Below are 24,091 nucleotides of genomic sequence, written 5' to 3' on the forward strand. Positions count from 1 at the left end.
AATATTTTTATTTCTTCTGAAAGGCAGAAATACTTTATAAGCCTCTTAGTTTAATATTGCCCAATAATATTTTCTATACGCCCAGCTCTTGGATCTATTTGCTCACTTAGTTCCGAACACACGATCATCCTTTTGCAGTATTCATTGCTGAATGTTGCTTACAAACCGAGCGTCAGCGTCAGCACCTGTTAAGAAGGGAAATTGGCGGCAATTGCGGCGCCTCATTGAAATGCTGTGTCTGTTTTCAGGGCCAACTTGGTATAGTCAGAATTGTACGGTACTTTATTCTCTTACAACTCGTTCTAAACCGCTGTTTTTAGTATATTTACGATTCTGCTGTGCATTATTTGTGGCGCCACATTTTCATACGCCAAAACCAGACATATATGAATCGAGCATTGGCAATGCCAACAGTTTGGGCTTTTGTGTTGGCACTGTGCTTTAAAACAGTTTACTCTAATTGTAAAAATGTACTGTTGGCATGTTTAATTTGGCAGTCAAATAATTTCTATAGAAAACACAAAAACATAATATACAGTAGTTGCCAGGATCACAAGACTACACTGCAATCACTTTTCTTCTCTGCAGGCAAAAGCAGGGGAGGTACATCCTGTATGGGCACCCGAATGCAAAGGGGAAGAAAGGGCTTATATCATTCACTGATAAACTCTGACTTCATATGTTTTAATCCTCGCTCTTTTCAGACGCAGACTGGCCTATAGGGCAATGCCCAAAGTGCCACATCCGTGACTGAGTCAAGCTTGCAACCCTTCTGAACACACAAGGCACATTGCCTTTCTGCTTATTTCATTTAAAATAACATCGGGAGAAACTACAAAAGCTAAAACCCTCACGGGCTCCCGGCCCTGACGGCCTGATTAACGCCATGTTGAAGGAACATCCGGAATCATGGGCCCTCTTCATCCACAAACTGATAGAGCAAATTACCCAAACCCGTTGGATCCCCAGTTCTTGGAGGAAGTCAACAGTTGACCCAATTTTTAAGAAAGGAGAAAGAGAAAATCCCTCATTCTGCAACAACTTCAAGACTGAACTAAGACGGTGGGATGTAATGAACCATTTAAAAAAGGCTTCGTCAAGGACATAAAAAAGGCTGCAAATATCCTTATTTTGAGCATCTTCAAGGGAACGGTGTGAGAGGGCAGGCCAAGGCTTTTCGTAGCGTTTGTCAACTTGGTTCAAGCTTTCGACAAAGTCAATCGACAATGCCTGTTGGGGAAATTTGCCAAGCAGAACTGTCCAAATTCTATCTTGGAACCCCTAATGGCTCTTCACTCTACAACCACCATACGAGTGTGACTCAACCAATCTGGCCTACTATCAAGTGAAATCCCCACAGCTAGAGGCATAAAGCAAGGATGCCCACTCGCCCCGGCACTGTTCAACTTCTTCTTGGCTGACATCTAGCATTTTGAGCCTTCGATAAGATCTTTCCCCCCGACCATAGGGGGTGTATGGCTAAATCGTCTTTTGCACGCCGATGACCTCGTCTTAATAGATCAGACTCCGGTGGGCCTCCAACGTCAGCTGGATGGCCTGCAAAAAATACATTGACAATAACGATTTGGAAATCAACATAGGGGAAACAAAATGTATGTGTTTTGAAAGAACAAAAAATGCAATGAAAACTGACATGGTTCTTGGGCCACACCAAAATCGATCAAGTAAAGTACTTTAAAAACTTAGGAGTCCAACTAAATAACAGCACAGTCGAAACACCGATGGTAGACCACCTGCGAGAGAAAGCAAAGAACCTGGCCAGTCAAGCTGTGGCCCTGAACAAGAAATACAGCCGCTTTTCCATACAGACAGTGATGAACTTCTGTAAATCAAAAGTAGTCCCTTCGTTGACCTACGGTGCAGAAGCCATGATAAACATCACAGAGAAAACATGGCCCAGGCTTGAGGGACTCTTTTGGAAGAGAGTGCTGGGTGTCCCCACTTCAACACCGGAGCTAGGTCTTCTGTCCTTAAGAGATGTGGTGGAATGGAACAGCTTAGCTCTGTTCCGTAAAATCACCTTATTTTTTTTTTGTTTGCTTATTGTTACAGTTGAAGATTCATCTTATTTCCACAGCCGGTAATCTTCCAGACTAATAATAAAGAACTTCTTGGAGAATCTAACGTAATCTAACGTAATGTTGGAGAACTGGGCAAAAAAGAATAGAGACACATTGGAGATGATTGACTGTACTGAATATGACCTGAAAGCAAACCCAGTGAGAGTAAAAAAGAATCTAGGAGAAAGAGACTGTATAACTACTCTCGCGAGCGTCGCTAGCTACCAGTCAACTGCACACCTTCCTTTGGAAAAAAGGAAATTAAACACACTTCCGGGATACAAGGCAACATTTCCCAACAGACTTTAACGTCACCAGTTTCTATGCATACGACTAAACCTCCTACCTACAAACGCGATCATCGCAGTACGAGCCAAAGTTGACGTCAATTCATGCCGATTTTGCAAAGATTAAGACTGTGTTGAAACACCTCATACTCTACTACCCAGGCTTGACCAAGGAGAGAACCAAAGTACTTGGACTACTTCTGTCACGATTTCCATTGTTTAGTGCAGAGGAATGGTGGGCAATTTCAATGAGTGGAGAAAAAATCCACACTCAGTATAGCTGTGATCTCGTTTGTGTTCAAAATCTGTCCAAACAAAGGAGGACATATGGCTCTCTCATAAGATAAGATACATGTTGGATCGAGTGCCTTTGTGAGTCTGGTGCTGACTGTCGTGCTTTAGCAAACAGCTAGGTGGCTTTCCTGCTCATCATTTCTTTCCCAGTTTGTTATGGCCTACAATCCTAGTGCCATCCTCAGGAAGACCCTCTTCAGGGAAAGCTCTGCCTAGCTAATCCCAGCTGACCCAGGGCACTGTGCAAATGCGCAAGCACCCAAACCCGGGTCCAGCACCACAGCAATGAACTCCAGCAAATGCAATCCTCTTCATGTATTTCTGAAAGCATGTGCTACGTTTTTATATGGTGCCTGACTGAGGGCTGGTGTCTTTCTAAGCACTTTCTAATTCTTGGAGGTAAGCAAATGGAGGCTAAAGGAGGAGACAGTGACTTGCCCAAGTTCACACAATTTGGGCACAGGGACGATATTTCACCAAAATGCCAGGGGTGGTGGAAGTGACATCACATGACCCTTGACCTCTGACGATATCACAGAGAGTGATGTCATTTGACCCAACCCCAAAGTGACATCACGGTAAGCGATGGAACACAACCGTTCACCCCTTGACAAAACAGGAAGGGGCATCACATAGCATTGTTCCTAAGTACACAATGAAACATATGGTTACAAAATCACTATAACGTGATGTACATTTCATACAAGAATGGATTACCATATGTATCATTAATATCAGTGTGTATAGGCCCATATTAGCAAATTACTGTAAATGCAAGCAGACTTCCAAGGCCAAATGAAAATGATGTGTTATTATAAAGCACTTACGCTTAAGCGCTTTACATAGAACAAATATACCTAAAATATCACCCAGCCTGTGTTGGTTCTCATTTATCGACCTCAGAAGGATGAAAGGCTGAGTTGAGGTGTTTAAGAACAGACTAAATCAGTGACTCACCCCCTGAAGGGTGCCTGAAATAAACCTTTAATGAATCTAGCAATTATTGTATAGAATTCCAGAAAGACATATTATTTGTTATTCGTATTAAGGGTCACTGATCAAAGTGTTACACTTGTGCAACCCCCCTGTTTTATTATTATTATTTTTTTAAGAGGTCTGAACAAGGAACAAAGAAAAACATGCCACTGGCCACGGCCAGCCCAGGAGCTTACATTTAAAAAAAAAAAAAACTTTACAAAAAAAATCTTTTTAGGGGTAGCAGGGAAGACCACAGAGGTAGCAAGGGAGACCTCAAGGGTCACAGTTTTGACCCCTGGTGACCCCCAAATGACGTCCCTGTTTGTACAATGAAGCAGTCGGTGAGTTTTTTAGACAAACCCTTGGCACATGTTTGAATATGGGCTTCCGGTAGGTGCTGCTGCACTCTTAGCCTGGACATTTCCGGTTTGTGAACAGAGCTGCAGCAACTTGCACGGTGATCAGAAGAGCGGTGTCATCAGCACTACCAGTAGTCCCCTCTCTGCCCGGTAAAACAAGGCAAGGAAAGCATATGTTCATTTCTTACACAGGTGTAAGCGTTCACCTCAATCTACTAATCTCTTGCAATTCGTATAGCGCCAAATAACTTTGGAAGGGGTCTCTTCAATGGGTTGTAGCTCCCATTTCACAGAGTGGAGGAGCAACTTAATTAATGCTGGCCATTTATATGCCTACACCACAAACCAAGTGGTCAATAAGCACTTAAATAAAAGGCACCATTATTACCCAACTCAGAAGTCCTCAGTCCAGCACCATTGGAAGAATGAAGCGTGTGCAGGTTTCATAGAGATCTCAACGCTGACACAAAATTAACCAACAGTATCCAATAGCAGACTGCCTTTTAATAACGAGACTATGATGGGAGCGAGACTCATCTGTTCCTTGCTCCTTGTTCTACAAGTAATTGAAGTCCTAAATCAGGGTTATATTTTTTAAGAAATAGGCAGGCAATGCCTTTAGGCTTTGGACGGTCCCGCTGCAGATCAAGAAAGGATAGTCAGGTTCACTCAGGAACCCTCCTGAGTGTCCTCCTGAGTGTCCAGAGTCCGCATTGTGAAAGGCTACAATCCTTGGAGTTATTAAAAGGGACCCCGCTGTTCCAGGAGCCAGGCAGCACCAAACAGTATCGAGCAATATCAAGCAACACTGTGCAGGTCCACATCTTCGAGACCTCTCATCAGGTATTTAAGCCACCTCGTTTGACCACTCCTCACTCCTCTATTTTGGTTCCGCTAGGGACCTTAGCAGGAGCAACTCAGCACAACCCAGGAAGGCAGGACAGCTGGCAAGTCCTTCTCTACTAATATCTTAAATGGTCAGAGAAAAACACATGGGTTCGCAGGGGTACATAAAGGCAGCAAAATACCAAGGGTTCACAATACCAAGCTCAGTTTCTGAATTGCAGTCTGCTGCAATCTCCTCCTCAGCTCCCAGCAGAAAGCCTGCACCACTGCAGGGAGGCAAAGGGGCTTTAATAGCCTGGAATCGTTCTCCGGCTCTATAGCAGCTCACAGCACGCCCATCACCACCTGTGCTGCAAACGAGTTAAGTAAAAGGGAGGAGCAGCAGGCAACAGCACACTCCTGGCACAGCTCTGCAGCAGTGAAGCAAAGAGGCTGGACTTGCTCCCCGTTTCTCCAGCAGCTCAGATGGAGAAGAAAAGAAAATCTGGGTGCAGGCTATAGAGGACAAAGCACGGACTCGTGGTGTGACACGTGACATGGGGCCAATTACCAGCTATGCGTAAAGCAGTCATGCTGGCTCAAAATCCTCCCTGATTGACTCTGGGCTAATGTATTGCACAAGGACAAAAGAGGGAAAGAACAGAAGATACCAAGAACACCCACGTTTCACAAAGCAACAAGTCACGACCAAGAACAACCGCGTTTCACAAAGCAACAAGTCACGACGAAAATTCACACAAAGCGTTTTGAAAAATGAAGAGGGAAAGGGAAGGGAGGAAAAAGGCTGGGAGTAAAGAGGGGATTTGGGAGGTTAAATGTGGGGGAACCCAGATCCCATGAAAAAGCGAGGGTAGTCCTTACGCTTGCGGCTATGACGATAATAGCGCAGAGGTGGAAAAGCCCAGAGATACCATTGATGCAGGACTGGCTGTGGAAGATATGGGAAATTATATTTCTCGAGTGGGCAACATACGCCATGAACAACAATGTGTCCAACGTCGCAAAAGATTGGGGAGAAACTGTGGCCTTCCTCAAAGACGATTTTCGGGTAGCATGGTGCCCTCAGCGCCTAAAACTTTTGGACTTACAATGAACTCTGGCGGTTGGTCCATGAAGGAATGGACCAAAGACAACGCAGAAGTCGTTTCTGGGGAGAGGGAGTGGAGCCGGGGACATGGGGGGGGGGCAGTTGGGGAATGGTTTAACATGTTGTAAAATCAATAAAAAGAGTTAAAAAAAAGAATTGGAAAACCAGCAGTGCAAACAAGAACAGATTAATTAAGATGGTCACCCCGAAAATGTGCCACTTCAGTGAACACAAAAGGGGCGAAGAAGTCAGCGTCCAAAAATTCTTCCAAAAGCGCAGAAGGAAAGTGTATACATGTTCACAAATCTATATTGCAAATAAATTACAAAGCCCCCCCCCAAACGGCCCTTTGAGTAGAATATTGCAAGTTTGTTCTGAGACCTTACAATGGCACTCAAGCGGTGGCCTTATGCCTCTGTAATCAGAGAACGCGTCCATGTCCTCAAATATCTCTTTAAAATCGAGCTGGGCAAATACGTTCATGTATCACAAGAAGGCTGTGATGCCACACCTTGCTTATAAAAGCACAAGCCTGGGAGACCTCATTGAGGCACTTGTGGAACGTCCTTTCATCGTATAGAACACAGGATCACTGGACAGTTTGCATGACATTCAGAACGTCTGCTTGGGGCCCTGCATTGTGGCGGAAGTCCACTCATCACACAGGTGCTGGGCCATTGGCTCCACGCAGGAGCACATGCTCCCTGTGCTTGGCTCAGGGATAAGCATCTTTGCACAGTGCTTTGTCGAAAACGCAGATGTTTTCAAGTTTGGAAATGATGTGAAATTGCATGGGCTGCACAAAGCACGATTCGCCTGAACGTTTAATAATAATCATTTTTGCATTTATATAGCACTACGAACCTGAGCGCTGCATATTATTACCCACGTTGTGTGGTGCTCATTTACCAACCTCCAAAGGATGAAAGGCTGAGTTTGGCCCTGCCGGGATTCGAACATGCCTGGCAGGCTCTGCACGGATGTCAAAGCGAGCGCTCTTTCATGCTCCTAATATTGCTCTACTGGGAAAGCCTTTCGATAAGCTCACGGGCAAAGCAGTGGTTCGAAAGAGGAGCCATCGCTGGAATTCTTGAGAATTCAAAAGAATGATGGATTGGTCGAAAACACAAATGGTTTCTGATAGAATAATATGCAGTAAAGAGGGCCGTCATTATTGTAATGCCTGGGAAAATGTACAGGCCGCCTTGATGGAGTGTCCCATCCACGCCGATTAATTTCCAATTAATTGTGAAGGATGGTCCTGAGAGTGGTGAGCTGGCGCAGCAATTCTGCACGTGTCATCAGCATTCTGTAATTTCTCAGCTGGGGGTCGGGATGCGGCCAGTGCGATTGCCTTTGTCTCTTACGCGTTTTACCTGCCGATGTCCTTGTGATAATTGTTACCACTGAAGAACTGCACTTCCTCCAAGGTTTTGGGGCTGGAGAGAGTGCTGGTGATGGAAGGGTGCATCAAGAGGAAGAGGTACAGTGCTGTGGTGCTTAAAGCAAAGAACAAAAGAGACCATGGTTAGCGTCAGGCAAAGGCGTGCTTTTCCGAGCAGCAGAGAGGTTTTGCAGTCAGATATCTGTTAAAAAAAAAAAGAAATGCGAAACATATTTGTATGAATTAAAAAAGGGTTAATCCATTGTTTAACATTAATTAGCGTTTTTGTGGAATCATATCTTACATACATTTGAAATTTGCTCAACATATACATCGAATACATAAATGGAAAAAATGTGGTAATCGCCTGAAGATGTATCATTTTATTTGGAAGATGCATGGTATTTTTACCATTCAAAGATGGCCAGTTTATTTCCAGAGAGCTTCCTTAGAGACAGTCATCCAAGATGGCTGCCTCCATGGAAGAGCTCACTCAAAATTAAACAGTTCGAAGATGGGCAGGAATGGGTGGGAATAGCCATAGGGATTACATTGGCTAGGGGCAGGGACTGGGTGGGATTACAACTGTATATCCCTCCTCAAATGTCATCTCCATTCGTAAAGCATTACAGACCCAATTACAAAGCCCATATTTGAAGCTCTTATGTTAATGACAAGGGGTTTACTGCCACTGTGGGGAAGCTGGATTCTCCTCCTCTTTTTACCCTAGGTAGAGCCAGGCAATGTTCATGCATGGATCTTGCTGGTATAGTCACTCGGCTCTTGTGATTTTCTAGCACAGATATTGGAGGGCCATATTGGACAGGCATTTGTGGATAATTGACAGAGTTTTGAAGATGATCCTTTCTCGAATGGGTAACCAGTGGGATTTCTACCTGGCAGCTGTCATGTTGTCTCTTTTGGGGATGTTCAAGTCTCCTCAGAGAGCATTGTTTTGTATTATCTGTAATTATTTTGTGTTGTGTTGGGTAGTTCCTGCAAATAGGAAATAGCAGTAATCCAGTCGTGCTCATATGATTGCTCGGGCGATGGTCAGGCAGCTGTCTGCAGAGAGGAAGTGTCTGGCTGCGTTGATGAGGTTTGCTGTGAAGGCCGATGCGGAAGCGATAGCGTTGACTTGCTTGGTGAGGGATACACGTAATGTTTTAACAGAGGAAGAGACAGGTATCTGTATTCTATCTATGGTGAAAGAAGTGAATTGATCATTGAGTTTCTTCAGCCAAGTGGGGGAGCCGACTAGAAGGATATCTGTTTTGTTGTTGTTTAGGCACAGGTATTTGGAGGCCATCCAGGTCTGGATGGAGGTAGATATGTTGTTGATGGTGAGGGTGTCCTTGTCATAAGAGCCTGATAGGGGGAGGAGGATTTGGGTGTTGTTGGCATAGTTGGTGTAGAAGGTGATGACGGTTTCCAGGAGGTTGACTAATGGTTTGGTGGAGATGTTGTAAAGTGACAGGGAGATGCACGATCCTTGGGTAACTCTGCAGGGTATGGGGATGGGTGGCACTCTTGCAGTGTCTGAGAAGACTCTCATGGATCTGTTTTCTAGGAAGAATGCAATCCATGATACAGCTACCGGCAAGAAATTGGCCAATTCTGTGAGGTGGTGACATAGTGTTTTGTGGTTTACCAGGTCGAAGGCAGCTGATAGATCAAGAAGGAGTCAGAGGGCTGGTTTTCCCTTATCTCTAAATGCGTTAAGTTGGCATTTCAAGTCTAGTAGCGCTGATTCTGTGCCGTGGCCCGGCCGGAATCCTGACTGACGCATCCCAAGGATATGATTTGTTTGCAAATATAGCTGTATTTGGTTGTAGGCTGCTTTGTCTAGTATCTTTAGTAGAAAGACAACTGTCATGATGGGTCAATAGTAAGTGGGAGAGAGTGGGTCCAGAGAGGCTTTCTTTAGTAATGGTGGTACCTAGTATTCTTTTATGCTGATTGGTACCTGGTTAGATGAGAAAGAGGCATTTATGAATCTCATGAAGAATGGGATCAGGGTTTCAGAGGAGTCTTTACTGATGGTGGCTGTGCAGATGTCACCCTTACATCTAGTTGGCTTGAGATTTCTAAGGATGTTGACTGTTTCTGCTTCTGAGATTTTCCTGAACTGGAAGGGTGGAGAGGGGTGTGTCTTAGTTGTCTCAGAGGGAGGCTTACTGTGGCATTGTTTTCTTTTTTTGTCTTTTGCTGAAGGGTGCTTATTATGAGTCGCATAGTATTCTAAATCTTGGTGCACCAGGTCACGTCTTTGGTGAGGGTGGTCGGTGGCAGGGGAGGAGTTTCAAGTTCTCTGAGAATTTGTAATAGTTCTTGCATGTTGGAGCTGGCCCTGGCTATCCTAGTGTTGTAAGTTTCAGCTTTTGCTGCTGTGATGACCTCTTTGTATTCACTAGATATGGTGGAGAAGGCGGTTTTAGAGCGGGTAGATGGGTCTTTTTTCCATGTGGCTTCAGTTTGCCTTTTTTGGTACATGGGGGTTGGAGGTTTGCAGCAAACCAGGAGTTAATGTGGCTTGTCCTTTCTTGTGACAGCTTTGGTTATGGTGGTAGAGTGTAGTGTAGGTCTGCTAGGAGTTCTGGGTCTGTTGAGTCTAGTTGTCCAGATTAGGGGTTAGAGTATCGGGGAGATTGATTCTTTGGAGATGTTCCGAGAGCTGAGTGCCAGTGTGGGTGGCAGGCTCTGTCTGGTTGGTGGAGGTTGGTTTTGCAGGGGGATGGTAAAACATAGGATATGATGATCTCACCACGGGCAGGGGAGATTAGATGTGATGGTAATTAGGCTGTTACAGTCTGCTACTCAATCTAGGGTTCTTCCTTTGCTGTGGGTGGAGTCAGTGACCCGGTTAGTGAAACCTAGACCAGTCAAGTGGATTCCTAAATATAGGTTGACCAAGAGTAGGATTTTTGAGGAGGGCTTGATGTTGTTCCCGATCACGTGCATAATCTCTTCCTCAAATGTGGTTGATGGTCCTGGCTGTCTGTAGACGATGTGTATGGTTATAGAGCTAGATGGAGAGATAGTGAGTTTAACTGTAAGGATTTCACAGTTTCCTTCCTTTGAGTTGCTAATGGGTCTAATTTGCAGGGAGTCTCTTAGATCAGCGCTACGCTTCCGCCTCTGGCACATGTTCTGTCACCTCTCAGTATGGTGAATCACTCTGGGAGAGCTAGGGACAAGGACAGGCCTGAAGCTTGATGGGGCCATGTCTCTGATGTTGCCAGAAGGTCTAATTTGTTTGTGGCGATGAGGTAGTTGATGTCAAATGCATGAGCCGGGAAGGATATTGCATTGTTGAGGGCTCCATCGAAATGCAGGTTATTGTCACATGTGGGGGGTAGGGGTAGTAGGGGAGGTTTGGGGCTCCCTCCTCATCGTCATGGTGCTCTTAGTGCTGTTGAGCGGGGTGACTATCCAGTTTGGGGTTGCGTTGGTTTGGGATTTTATGGGGTGTTTGCAGTATAGTATGCGCTTTGGGCTTGCATGTTGGCAGTGGTGTTTGGGGCTGGTTCTGGTGCAAAGGTGGAGGTTTCTTTTTTCCTATGGGTCGCTGGAGTTTGCTAATCAGACTCCCCATTCATTAAAGTCCATGCCAAAAACATAGTGCATTCTTGTACCTTTCCTGAACCACACCCGGACACACCCTGGATGCTATCTTCTGCACGGAAGGAATATAGGCATCCGTGCCACCTACACCAATGGTATGGAGCGACCACTACTTGATACAATTCTATATCACATCCCAACCCTGCCAACAGGCCAGAAAGGAAATACTTCATACCAGCAAGAAAAGAAACTGTAAGAACGAAAGCACGCCCCTAAACACTCACACTAGAAAAAATACAACCCGATACGGAAAACAGCCCAACAAACTCTTGCAAAGATAACACGTTTTATTTCTACAAAATAGGTCCAAAGAATTCTGCTGCACAGGAACGTTCTGCCTGAAAAGAATTCTAATATCATACTCATTCTCTTGCTAATACATATAGGTGTATTTGTTGGTCTGCTGTGACTGGTATTATGCTCATTACTTGTATTGTACATATTTACAGTGATGTTGGTGATGTTTGTGTATTTATTCCAACCTATGCCCTCATTTATATGATCTCCCCACATAAAAGATGCCCCCATTAAATTCCCAAAAGGAACATCAAAATGGTGAATAATACAGCACTAAAATACATGCCACACATATATGAATATGAGCATCTAGGAACAATTTGATAGCTAAAATCTTTTCTAACATACAAAGATGTATCTGACGCTGCTGGCTCCATTGTCTTCTCTACTAAAATGAGAATGCACACAAAAGGAGAGAGAGAGAGAAAGAGAGGGAGAGGGAGAGAGAGAGAGAGAGAGAGTAACACCGAGAGACATTTTATAAAATATTTATGTCCAAATAACTGTATACGTGCACAAATGAGATAGGGTTTCAAAGAAATTGTGCGTGGTGGCCGTACACCTAGTAAAGGGGTAAATGGTCAGTGTCAGGTGCCTTTAATCAGAGAGGTGTATCCAATAGCGAAGCCCCTTCATTTTTACAGCGAGGGGAGTGAAAAACACCACTTCATAGGGACCATGAAATGTGGACTTATTCAATTCCCTAACAAAACTCCTTACGTAAATGAACTCTCCAGGAACCAGCAGATGGGCGGGCCGCGAGTCTGGTGCTGTTCTGTTATCAGAGTCCAGTGTGTCCTCCTGTCGGGCAGAGCAAGATGTTGGGAGACACATTTAATTGCATGTGTTAGGGTAGGTAGGTACTATTTTAATTATTCACCTAAATCCGCTGCCACTCTATGTGCATCTGATGCTCTCCTGAGAGGGGATATGGGTGTTCTTATGCATCGACCAGTAACCACCTCATGGGGTGACAAATGGTGGTCCTTGCTGTATTCTGTGCATAAACTGAAGAGTGCCAGGGTAAGCAATGCACCCAGTTCTTTTTTTCAACGTGGTACAAAGCTTAGACAATTTACTCTTGAGAAGGCTGTTGATCATCTCCACAATGCCGTTGGCCTGGGGTGATACATTGAACACATCAGGAGCTCAATGCCAAGTAGTGCTGTGATCTCATTAAAGAACTCATTGAAAAAATGTGTGCTGTTATTGAACATTACTGCATCGCATACACTCCATCGTGGGAAGACTTCATAGACAAGGAATTTAGCAGCACATTTGGCATCCGGATGTTCTACGCAATTATATGTGTTTGTAAGAAACTATACATAGGAAGTACGATCAGACAGTTGAGGATTCGTATAAGGGAACATCTGTCTAGTCTTAATAAAACCGGTGCCAATTTACCACTAGCCTTGCACTGGCAATCAGAACACCAACTAGCCAATAAAAGAGACATACGTTTCTTGGGATTGGCCAGGGCATCTACCAACAAACGTGGTGGCAATCTCTGTATGAAACTCAGGAGATTGGAATGCAAACTTATCTGCCATTTTAGATGTACTACAGTTGGATTGAATTCGGACCATGAAATGCATGTCTTTCTATGATCAAATATTAGAACATACTGCCTAGGATTAGTTTTGCCTTGCCAAATGACACTATATGCTTTAATTTGTATTTACTATTGCTATGTTCGATTGGTAACATATCTGATGTTACACTATTGATGTAACATATATTTCTAGTTTGTTCATGTGCTGACAGGCTCTGACCCTTTATATATCCAACAAAGGCTAGGTTTAGCTTTGTCGCAGTTCAACTGCTCATAGGTCATAACCGTAGACTTATTTGTTAAGGGTTATTTTTAGCTTTGTCCCTGAATAATATGCATGCCATGTCATTGCTTAATATTAGAACATAAGGATTATGGAGTTATTATTAGATGTTATAGACATGCCCCCGCAGCCTCTGCATGACTTGCTACATGCTGTCTCACTAATATTTATGACATAGAGAATCATCTCGTTTAACCCTAATGTTCTGTGGGAATCTGCACATCAAATCCGTAATGTCACAGCAAACTAGACATACTTATTAAGCACATCTGCAATTTATTATTTTCTATTTCTTATTTAACCAGTGGCCAACAGTGCTCTTGCGGCATGTACCTGATTGGTTAAAGCTTATCCCATATAGGTATACAAACCTCAACATATGTACTTATTAATAGTGTCTATTGACACTCGTGCATTTTGCTAATACCGACTTGTCATTGATTATGCCTTTAATTAGTTTACATTTTATTTAACCTTAGGATTACTTCTGCAGCGTTTTTTGAGAGGACATCACTTCCTTGTTTACATAATCACAGCAATTTGTGACTTTACATAATAATGACCCATATTTTATGACGCGCACTGACGTCACTTATGTCCCGTGCCTGCGTGACGTCACCCGCAAAACGTGCGCGTGACGTCACGCGCGCAGGCGCATTGCGCTTTTTCTGGTGTTATACACAATGTGTGCCTCCCGGCGCCAGTGTTAATTGTTTGCTAACTAACATGCACAGGGATTTGACCCCTTAACTGACACAAGCTACCCAGCTACAGGAATAGTTTATCCTTTGTACATTATGCTTTTTTAAATACCGCAGGCTATGGAGCAGTTTCTAATTTGTGCCATAACATCCTGCTTTCTATTCCGCCCATATAAACCTAGAGTTTAACAACCATTGGAGGGTAAGTCAGTCTGAGTCTATTCTATACATTACTTTTGTGGATACATTTTAGTAATATCTTTTACAAGGGAGCACGCACCACCTTCCCTCCCCCCTTTACATCCAAATCCTTAGTGTATGGAAGGTAGAAATAGCCCCAGAAAAGCTCTCTATGTCTAAGAGTTTTGCCCGATAATGGGAAGTCCCCCTCACTAATGCATGATTTCGCTGCACACAAAATCAACCAGTGAAATGAATTGCTTATTTTCTATCTCTGCCCCCACCAAGGGTTCCTCATCAGGGTTGGAGGCATTGACAGGAGCGGACATGCAAGAGTTCTCTGTGGGCTGTCCTAGACGGGATATGTATTTGTCCCTGGAAACGTATAGGGGTTTCTACCCACCACATATGCGCATAGAAATGGGGTGACCATATCATTTGGTGTTCCATTGAATGGGGTTGTGCCACTTCCCTGTTGAAATGTGTGTTGGGGTGTGTATTGTTCTACTGCTTGCTGCTGCTGTGCAGGTGGACCAGGTATCTTTGGGGGTAACTGTGGGTGTGGGCCTGGTGTACCTCATAGGGTATAGCCTCATTCTGGGTGCTGGCCCTTGTGGGGTTCCCTTGTGGAGGTGGGCCATAGTTATACCACATCCCTTGTCTGTTCCTACACCCCCTTGAAAAATGCCCCTATTTCCCGCAGTTCAAACATTGTGAAGGCCACATTTCCTCCTCTGGGCCCAATTCCCCATAACCTCTTACTCTTGCTCCTCGGAACCCACCTCTTCCTCGCTGCTGTGCTCCTTGTTGCCACTGTGGACCCCTGTTCCACTGTGCCTGCCCTCCTTCCAACCAAACCACAGCTATTCTACCCTTTAACAAACTCTTGGGCATTTCCTACCACCACCGCCTGCACCGGCATGGAAACTGATGCTTCCCCAGAAATGTTAGCTAATTTATTCTGTACCAGTTTCACTTCCTCTGCTTGCCGCCTGTGAGACGTTTCCTTGTAACACTCTCTTATCCTCTTACAGTGGTGTATTATTATACCCTGCATCTCGACCCACCACTTAGCCTCGATGCCCACAATTTTGTCAAGTGCCTTCTGCACTTTTTTTGGCAGGCCCTTTTAAACACTAAAGTAGAAAAAAGGTATTGACTGGTCCCATGATCTGCCTGTCTCCACTCTCCACATCTCCTGAACCTTAATGATAAACTGAGAGGGGTCCTTGTCATTGATCACCCGTCTTCCTCTCCTCAGTGAGATCCTAAATTCTCATTCCCTAAACTGTCCACCGGCTCAGCTCCATCCTTTTCTATGTGCACATTTTTTAAGTCTGTGCTATCTATTCTGAACAAAAATTCTCCAGCCTGTCACCCATCTGATCCTTGCTCTGCTGGTTTATCAATTTTTATTTCACTCTGTGCTGCCCGCAATCTAGTTAATTCTGTTTGTGCTCCTGCCAATGCCACTTCTAGGTCTCTTTTATTGACATTGGCATGCGCTGGGACATCTGAAGGGGATCCTTATAGGGGTGGTGGGGCTGTCGCTGTGGTGGGCACATAGGTTGGGTTGGTGTATCCTACTGCGGGGAGAGCTGCCAATTGGTATATTCCCTGTACTCCACTGGTACCCTGCCCTCTTTTCCTGTGCAGTTGCCCTTATTATCTCTCTGCGCTCCCCCTCCTTTGGGATTTTCTGTGTCTTTGAACATTTCCCAAAGGTCTAAAATATCTTTCCACTTTTGCAATTGTTTCCCCTTATATTTGGCTGTCAAGAATATGGACATGTGTTCCTGAATACCCTTATTATGGGAGCCCAGCTCAAGGCCATGATAGGGGCATCCCCCTCGTCTTGTTTTCGTCTACCATTGCTTGTGGTACTTCTCGATTCTATCATGAAATAGTGTCAGGGCCTTACACATATACTCTATGGGTGTTTCTCCTCCTATTATGATGGTCCTCTCACTGCCTTTATGCCTTTGCTATCACACCGCGCACGCTGCCACTTCCAGTCAAAAAAATCAGTCCTTCATCCTCTATCTCCAGTCAAAAAATCAACAATGCCCCCCTTTTCTTCCCACACTCCCACTCTCACACTCCACATACACTCTTAAAACACACCAATACTTAAACAACGCTCCTCCTCGGGCCTCCACCCTACACAATAAAAACACAAACAGAAAGAGCTAAAATAACAAGCTAAAATAAAAACAACTAATATTCCCAAGCCCACTCATTATGCGGGGCTCCTACTTGTTTCCTTTTTCCCCCATTAGACAATATAAGTGGTACCACCTTCTTCCCTCACTCGGGAAGGCTCCCTACCAGTCCATTTTCCTTTTCTTAATATTCTCCTTAAAAAATTCATATTAAAGAAGACAAAAACAAACCACATGCACACCATATCAGCAACCTTGTTCTCCACAACTCACACACATTTCCATATACCTTTCCCCTACTTGTTATCACTTGCAAGGGTATACTCACATGTGCTTGTTCACCCGAATTCCTTGTCACATGGTTCCCAAAAACACCAGTCTGCGCTCTTCTCTGAGCCGCAAACCGCTCCAAAGAGCGGATACGATTTTTGCAAACACTGCTCCCGTAAAACCAGCCGAGAATATGTGTTTTTCAGCAATGATCGTTGTAGGTGGGTTCGGCTCCGGAGAATTGGCCTGGAATCCCCCACAGGTACGGAGGCACTGGGATCACATCATGGTCACCAATTGAAGTCACGCATGTGATGCTGGAAATACATTAGAGGGACAGGGTAGCAGCGTGAGTGGCAGTGTTTCAGCACACATCAGACCAGACCAGACTGTGTCTGTTTTCTGAACTTGTGTGAAGTTTCCAACCTTTCTACAACCCATGCTGTTTGACCGCTCTGGAACGCCCTGTGGAACTCTATATCCACATAGCCCTACACACGGAGCAGGTAGTAGAGTGTGTGGCAGAGTGTTTGGCTGTGTTTCTGCACACATCGGACCGGATTGTGTCAGTTTTCTGAGCTCATGTGAAGTTTCCAGTCTTTCTACAGCCCATGCTGTTTGACTGCTCTGGACCGGCCTGTGGATTTCTATACACACGGAGTGGGTAGCAGAGTGTGTGGCAGAGTGTTTGGCTGTCTTTCTACACACATCGGACTGGATTGTGTCCGTTTTCTGAGCTCATGTGAGGTTTCCAGTCTTTCTACAGCCCATGCTGTTTGACTGCTCTGGACGGCCTGTGGAACTCTATATCTACATAGCCCTACACGTGGAAAGTGTAGCGGAGTGTATGGCAGAGTGTTTGGCATTGTTCGGCGAGGTGAGAGAACAGCCGACTGTATAATTTAAGTTTCTCCCTGTATCATACAGTGCCTTTTTTTAGTGTGAGCCACTCGCATTGTGAACTGCATTGAAATCCCACGCTGAGAAGGGCAATGCGTGACCTGCCTATGAAGAACAGAAAATCTGTGTTTAAAATATGTCAGGTAATGTCCAAAGAAAAAGTGAACACTACAATCTCCGGATATCTAAACCTCACGGCAAAACTATGGGTCATAACCGCGAAGACCGCACTGCAGCGGGAAGTGATATTTCTTCCAGAACTTCAGGTCCATCTGTATATAAAGCTCCCAGAAAAGATAAAATCCAAACAGGAAGCACTCCAGGCCAAATTACAGATTTCTTCAAACCGGGCAAAGAGGGCACTGACGATGTGACCAAGGGGGTTCCTATGAAGACAATTGTGCAAGTCCATGGCAGGGATGGTAGTGGAAACCTGAGTTTGGCGTCAGTCCCCTTGCTTTGTGCAATAGATGACAGTTCCTTATTAGATCCATGCTATTGGCTATGCGGCTCTAATAGGCTAGCAGTGGAAATAGCCTGCAACAGTAATGAACCGGCCACTACAGCCAGTACATTGCAGCTTGCGAGCATCACCTAAACTATCTAGTACACCTTCTTTATTTCCGCTAACAAATCAACCTAGTCCGCATTCAACAATAGTTCTTGAAGATGAAGTTGAAAATAATGCGCGTTTGAAACAGGTGATCGATGTCGAATGCAACGATTTCACGTTGAATTCGAATATTTCTGTATCTAACAACACACATCCTTGAACTACTTTGCTCCATTTTGCTCTCAAAAACCTGATAAAACTTTGCGATAGAACCTACACTCAGTCTATAAAGCACAGTGATATGTTAGAAATCCTTCTGACCACAAAAATGTACCGAATGTCAATAATGTACCACTAACATGTAAATAAAGATTAAGGTAATGTAAAGAAATCATTGGTGTTCTTAGATCCCCCAGATGTCCCTGCTACCATGGTAGGTTCTCCTGTTACCTTCCCGGCTCGTAAGCAAGCTAGAAGACAAGCCAAGTTAAAGAAGCAATCAAACGACAAAATATTATCTATGTCCTGTATGGAGGAAGTGTTAAGCCAACCTGTGGATCCTCTTAACTCCACTGCAACTTCACATAATGACTCTAAATGTAATACCAGGTGCCTACGGAAATGAGCCAACCGTCGAAGAAAAAGACAAGAATCAAAAACAGGTCTACTAACTAGCTGGCTCGTACAGGATAACAGACTAAGTACTAACAAAGGGGGTAATCACAATGAGGAAAAGAGAAACTCCTCCATTAGCGATCTTGATAGCACTCTTGCTAACTCATGTAATCATCGGCCCATCGATAAAGATAAAGCCTAAGATAGGAAGACAAGGTGACTCTCGAACCAACTATTAAACCATCTGTAGAAGCTTTAAATATAAGAGTGGTGATTTTGAGTGAAAAACCTGACAAAAGAACCAAGAATTCTATTAATAGATCTACTTTGGTGTCACTGTTTTCTAAAATTCCTGCGCTGCAGATTCTTAAGTCATGTGATTTCGAGTTTATTGAGCCATTGAAGAAAACTTTGGGGCAATAACTTTAGTTCACTGTGTACTGCCAGCGACAGCGGCATTGATACGATCTCAGGGGGACTCTCTTGACTTTCTTGGTTACTAACTTGATCAAGTGATCACCCCAGCCAACGACCAAATTGAATGCCAACATTGTAAGAAGTGTAAAGCTGAAGAAAAACAAAGAGTAGAAAGTGAACCGGTTACACAGAATCAAGTTGGCCTGTGCTGGCTGCAGCAATTTGTGAATCGAATGCAAACATTACAACCATGAGTCTGCTCGTAGCCTCATGGAATACACAGGGTCATGCCCGTTTCATTAAATTAGGTATGTCCCTCAATGCCGTCATTGCTAACCCAATATTTTTGTTACAGGAAACTTGGTAAGTTAAAGATTTTCACGTGGACACAAATGTATTGTTTAAACATAATGCTCTAAAGGGTCCCAAAGGAAGACGGTATGGTAGTCTTATTATAGGGATTAGTTGCGATTTTCATGTCAGTGAAATAATGCCTTTACGATAAAATGAAAATGTATTTGCAGTTGAAATGCATGTCAAGAATAGTGCTGGCGCCTCCAAAATACTAATAATTAACATATATGATCCCCCAAGTGGTGAATATACAGATAGCACTTTTGATACCATTGATGAGATTTTAACCAGCTGGCTCATAAATGAACATAACACCATGATCTTGGGAGGCGATTTTAATGCCCGGTGTGGAATAATGCAGATGGCTGATCATTTTCCCAATTTAGCGGAAACCAATGCACTTGCCAATCCAAAAAGTAATGCACGTGGCATAAAATGGAGTTCATTTATGCGTGAATGAAGTTTCAGCACACTAAATGGAAGAACAAAAAGTGATAACCGTGGAAAGTGTGCCTGGTTTAGTGGCAATAAGTTGGCTACTTTAGACTGCACAGGGGGGAATTCTATTTTCCTTAATTACATCTTTGACTTTCAGGCTCAACACAATGAGGTCTGAAGAAAATTTGTACCGATAAATGAGGATTGAGAATAAATTGGAATGGGCCTCATTACGAGGTGGGCAGAATGGGTTTAATGGCGCCGGTAAACCCATTCCACCCTATTACGAGGGACCCGCTCTGAACGTCTGGTCACACCAGACGTCCTTTACGGGTCCCGCAAGGGGACCAGGGAGATAATAACGGGCCCGTTAATAACAGGCCCGTTATTAGCTCCCTGCCCATTCCCATTGAGCCCTATGGGGCCTCAAATGGGAATGGGGATGGGTTTTTTGAATGAAGAATTACCGGATCCTCCAAGGCTGTAATGACCGGTAATTCCTCATTCAAGGAACCCGGACCGGGACCCAAGTTTGTAGGCAGCTATGCCCTTACCTCCAAACTCGTAATGAGACCCAATGTCACTAAATGCAAGAAAATGTTCTGTAGAATTCTTCCCTTGCTTGAAGCCTTAAATGCTGAATCCACTGCTATGAGCAGTGATGAGATAGAAGGATCAATTAAAGTTATTGTAACTGAAGAAGCAACTACATATGGCTTACCTATCATTGTTTCAGGTAAACGTGTGGACTGTTCATGTGATGGGGAAGTGCTATTAAATGTTTTTATAGAAAAAAGCTTTGTAGTCTGAAAAAACAGCATTCTTTTTCAATGGAATATAATTCAAAGAAAAAGAGTCTGACTAACGAGTTTCGGAAATGGTGTAAACGTAGAAAATACGCACAAATTCATGGCAAAATATGATTGGTGTATTGCAGAAAAATGATACTCGCTCTGTGTGAAAGATGTTGAATAGGGTCAGAACTTCCTCTGAACCCTTTGGGCGAGAATATATGGGTGTCCTATATATCTAAGATAATGTATGAAGATAGCCCTACCCCAAGAATGAGAACTAATAAGACATTGTGGCCACTAAAATTCTCAATTGAAAGTATACTTGAAATAATTATGCGCCTAAAAAACTCCCGAGCCCCCGGACCTAATGGCCTTGCAAACAAGACGCCCACTTATGGGCAGAATTGATTTTTACCTTGTGTATGACAGTATGCAAAGAACAACATATTCCTGCATCGTGGAATACTGCTATCCTAAGCCCTGTGATTAAAGCTGCGTCCAGAGAAATGCCTGAAAATGATTGCCTACTTTCAATACTGGATTCTACCAACAAATTATTTACAGTGATTGTTTTAGAACATTTACATTGCTGGGCTAAAGCTAATTCACTTTTCCATCCATTTCGATCCGGCTTCAGAGCAGGGACAAGTACTACTTATAATACTTGTTTACTTGATGCGATAAAATCTAGAGCTAAATTGAGTAATAATCCTTCTGTCTACATATCATTTGTAGATTTCAAATCCGCCTTTGACAGTTTAAATCAACTAAATCTTTGGGAAATGCTGTCTAAGATGCAGTGCTCTAGCTGGTTACTTGACATTTTGATTAAGTTACACGCTAACAACAGCACACAAATTCATCTCGATAACGATGGTCAATTATCCCAGGGGTCTAACCTCTCACCCTGGCTTTTTAACCAATACCTGGCAATTCTCGACCACTGCATTTCTATTTTTTGCTCAAATTTCCAGTGCTATGTTGATGACACTCAACTCATTTTCAGGCTGCCATCGGACACCTCCTCTCCCTCTCTCATCTCTTATTGCCTTACTGCCATTCAAGATTGGTGTGCCGCCAATGATCTTTGTCTGAATGCCAGCAAGACAGAGATCCTTCTCATCGGCACACCTCCACCATCCTTTCCCCTCACTCTCCGGCCAGCCTCCCTTGGCCCCCCTCTTACCCTCACCTGCGAGGCTAAGAATCTCAGGGTCATCTTCGACTCCACACTTTCCTTCTCTGCCCACATCTCTGAGGTCTCTAAAAAGTAAAACTTCCTACTGCACCTCCTCAGAGGTAATCTGCCTTTCCTCTCCTTCCCCCAGAAGCTCACTGTCTCCAAAGCTCTGGTTCTCTCTAGGTTGGACTATTGTAAAAGCCTCTTTCTAAATCTACCTGCCTCTACACTCCACCTTCTGCAACTAATCCAGAACAGGACTGCAAGACTTGCCCTTGGCCTCATCCCTGGGATCGTATCTCTCCAGGACTGAAATCTCTCCATTGGCTACCAGTGGATGAAAGGATTACATTCAAGACCCTCTGCATTGTCCACAAGGCTTACTGGGGCCTGGGTCCAAAATATCTTCAGCTATCCCTCCGCAAATACCTCCCCGCGCGAGCTCCTCGCTCCTCTACCTCTAACTCCCTCAGGGTCAGTCATTTTTCAAAGAAACGAGCAGGGGGTAGATCTCGGACCTCGGCTGGGGCCTCCCTCTGGAATAGTCTCAATTGCACTCTAAGATTTTAGGAGAACCATCTCCGGTTCCGGAAGCACCTCAAGACCTTCCTCTTTGCTTCTGCCTTCGCTCCCCTTCTCCCCTGCGGATCTGTTCTCTTGGCACTGTGCACCTGGCCACCCTCTATCCCCTGGGCTCAGGTACCTGCTCACCCTGCCACCCTCCTGCACTGCCTCCTGGCCATCCCTCGCACTGGGGTCTGTATCTGTACCCATACAGTCCCCCAAACCCCATTTCTTCTTTTTCTGCACTTATCAGACTTACCCAGTCTGCTGCCATAAAGACAGCACTTGCCACTTGCTGCCTGCTCCTCTACCACAGTTTACTGCCTCAATTATCTATCTATTTATTTGTATTTATTATTATTTATCTGTTTCCCCTCTGCCCCGCACTCTCCACTCTCCCGCTTCCATGCACTTTTCTCCTTTCCCTTTCCCATGCACTTGTGTGTTCTCAATATCACTGGGCCTAGTAAGATCGTTGTTGTGTTCTCCACTGTTCCCCTCCCTTGCCTTGTTGCTCTCTGAAACACGTGTATGAGTGCGATACAAATAAAATATCATATCATATCATATATCCCAGCCAATAAGAGTCAATAAAGGTGTAAAGCAGGGATGCCTATTGGCAGCTCATTTGTTTAACCTTTACTTAGCCAAACTGATACGTCGTTTATCATCCAAGGCAAACTGCCAGGTCAAATTTGAAGATGTAATGTTTCTGCCCTTCTGTAAGCTGATGATCTCGTTATTGTTGATCACACGTACAGTGGCATGAAATCTTTACTCGAAGAACAGGGCTGTTTTGCTAAAGAACATTACCTATATTAATCTAAAAAAGACCTAAATTATGTTTTTGCACAAATAAAATCAAACTGAAAATGGAAGTGTCCTGGGAGCACACTGACTACACCGGCAATTATAAGTTTGTTTGTTTGTTTGTTTGTTTGTTTGTTTATTTATTTGTATAGCGCACCTTACCCAGGGGCAACAGGGCGCAGGCAAAAGATAATTCGAGGCTTACAATGTTGCAGAAATATACACTTTGAGGTAGTCATAAAAATAATCAGAATTACAGGAATAAAAAATATACAAATCTTCATATATACAGAGTCAATATCTATGCAGGGGTAAATATACAGATATGTACAGGGCTGTTAGAGGCGGGTAAACCTAAAGGAATATTCAGGATTACAGAGTTAATAAGGAATAAGAGGTATACAAGTCTTCAAACATTAAAAGTCAATATCTATACAGGAGGTAAGTGTACAGAAGTGTGCGGGCTGTTAGAGGCGAAGGCAGAGATACGAACAAGAGTATCGCTATCTATACATAGGTGTAGGAAAGTGCAGCTAGATACAAGGGTTATTGGAGTTAAGGTGACTGATGAGGTGTCTTCTAAAGTGCGAGTATGGTTGGTCAGCTCTAAGGTTGTGAGGCAGAGAGTTCCAGAGCGTGGCAGCTTTCACCGGGAAGCTGTTCCCACCAATGGTGGAGAGTTTGAATCTGGGGATTATCAGATGGTTGGAATTGATAGTTCTTGTTAGTCGGATGGAGGACTTTCTCTTTACCTTGTCCATCAGGTAACTGGGGGCGGCATTGTTGAGGGCTTTATGGGTTAGGGAGGCCAACTTTAGTTTGATTTTGTTGTCTGTAGAGAGCCATTTCTGTTGGCGTCTAGTGGTTGAGATATGATCTCTCTTATTAATGCCGAGGGCAGCTCTCAAGGCATTGTTTTGTAGGATTTGGAGCCTGTGGATAATGGCTTTGTTGGCACCGCTATAGAGGGCATTACAATAATCAAGCCTAGACAGTATGAGTGCTCTTGCCAGGATCAGGCAGCTGTCATTGGATAGGAAAGGTCTACCTGCCCTTATTAATTTGCAAGTGTACGCAG

The sequence above is a fragment of the Ambystoma mexicanum genome, chromosome 9 (genome assembly GCF_040938575.1).
Source record: "Ambystoma mexicanum isolate Mex_15411 chromosome 9, UKY_AmexF1_1, whole genome shotgun sequence".
NCBI classification, from domain to species: domain Eukaryota; kingdom Metazoa; phylum Chordata; class Amphibia; order Caudata; family Ambystomatidae; genus Ambystoma; species Ambystoma mexicanum.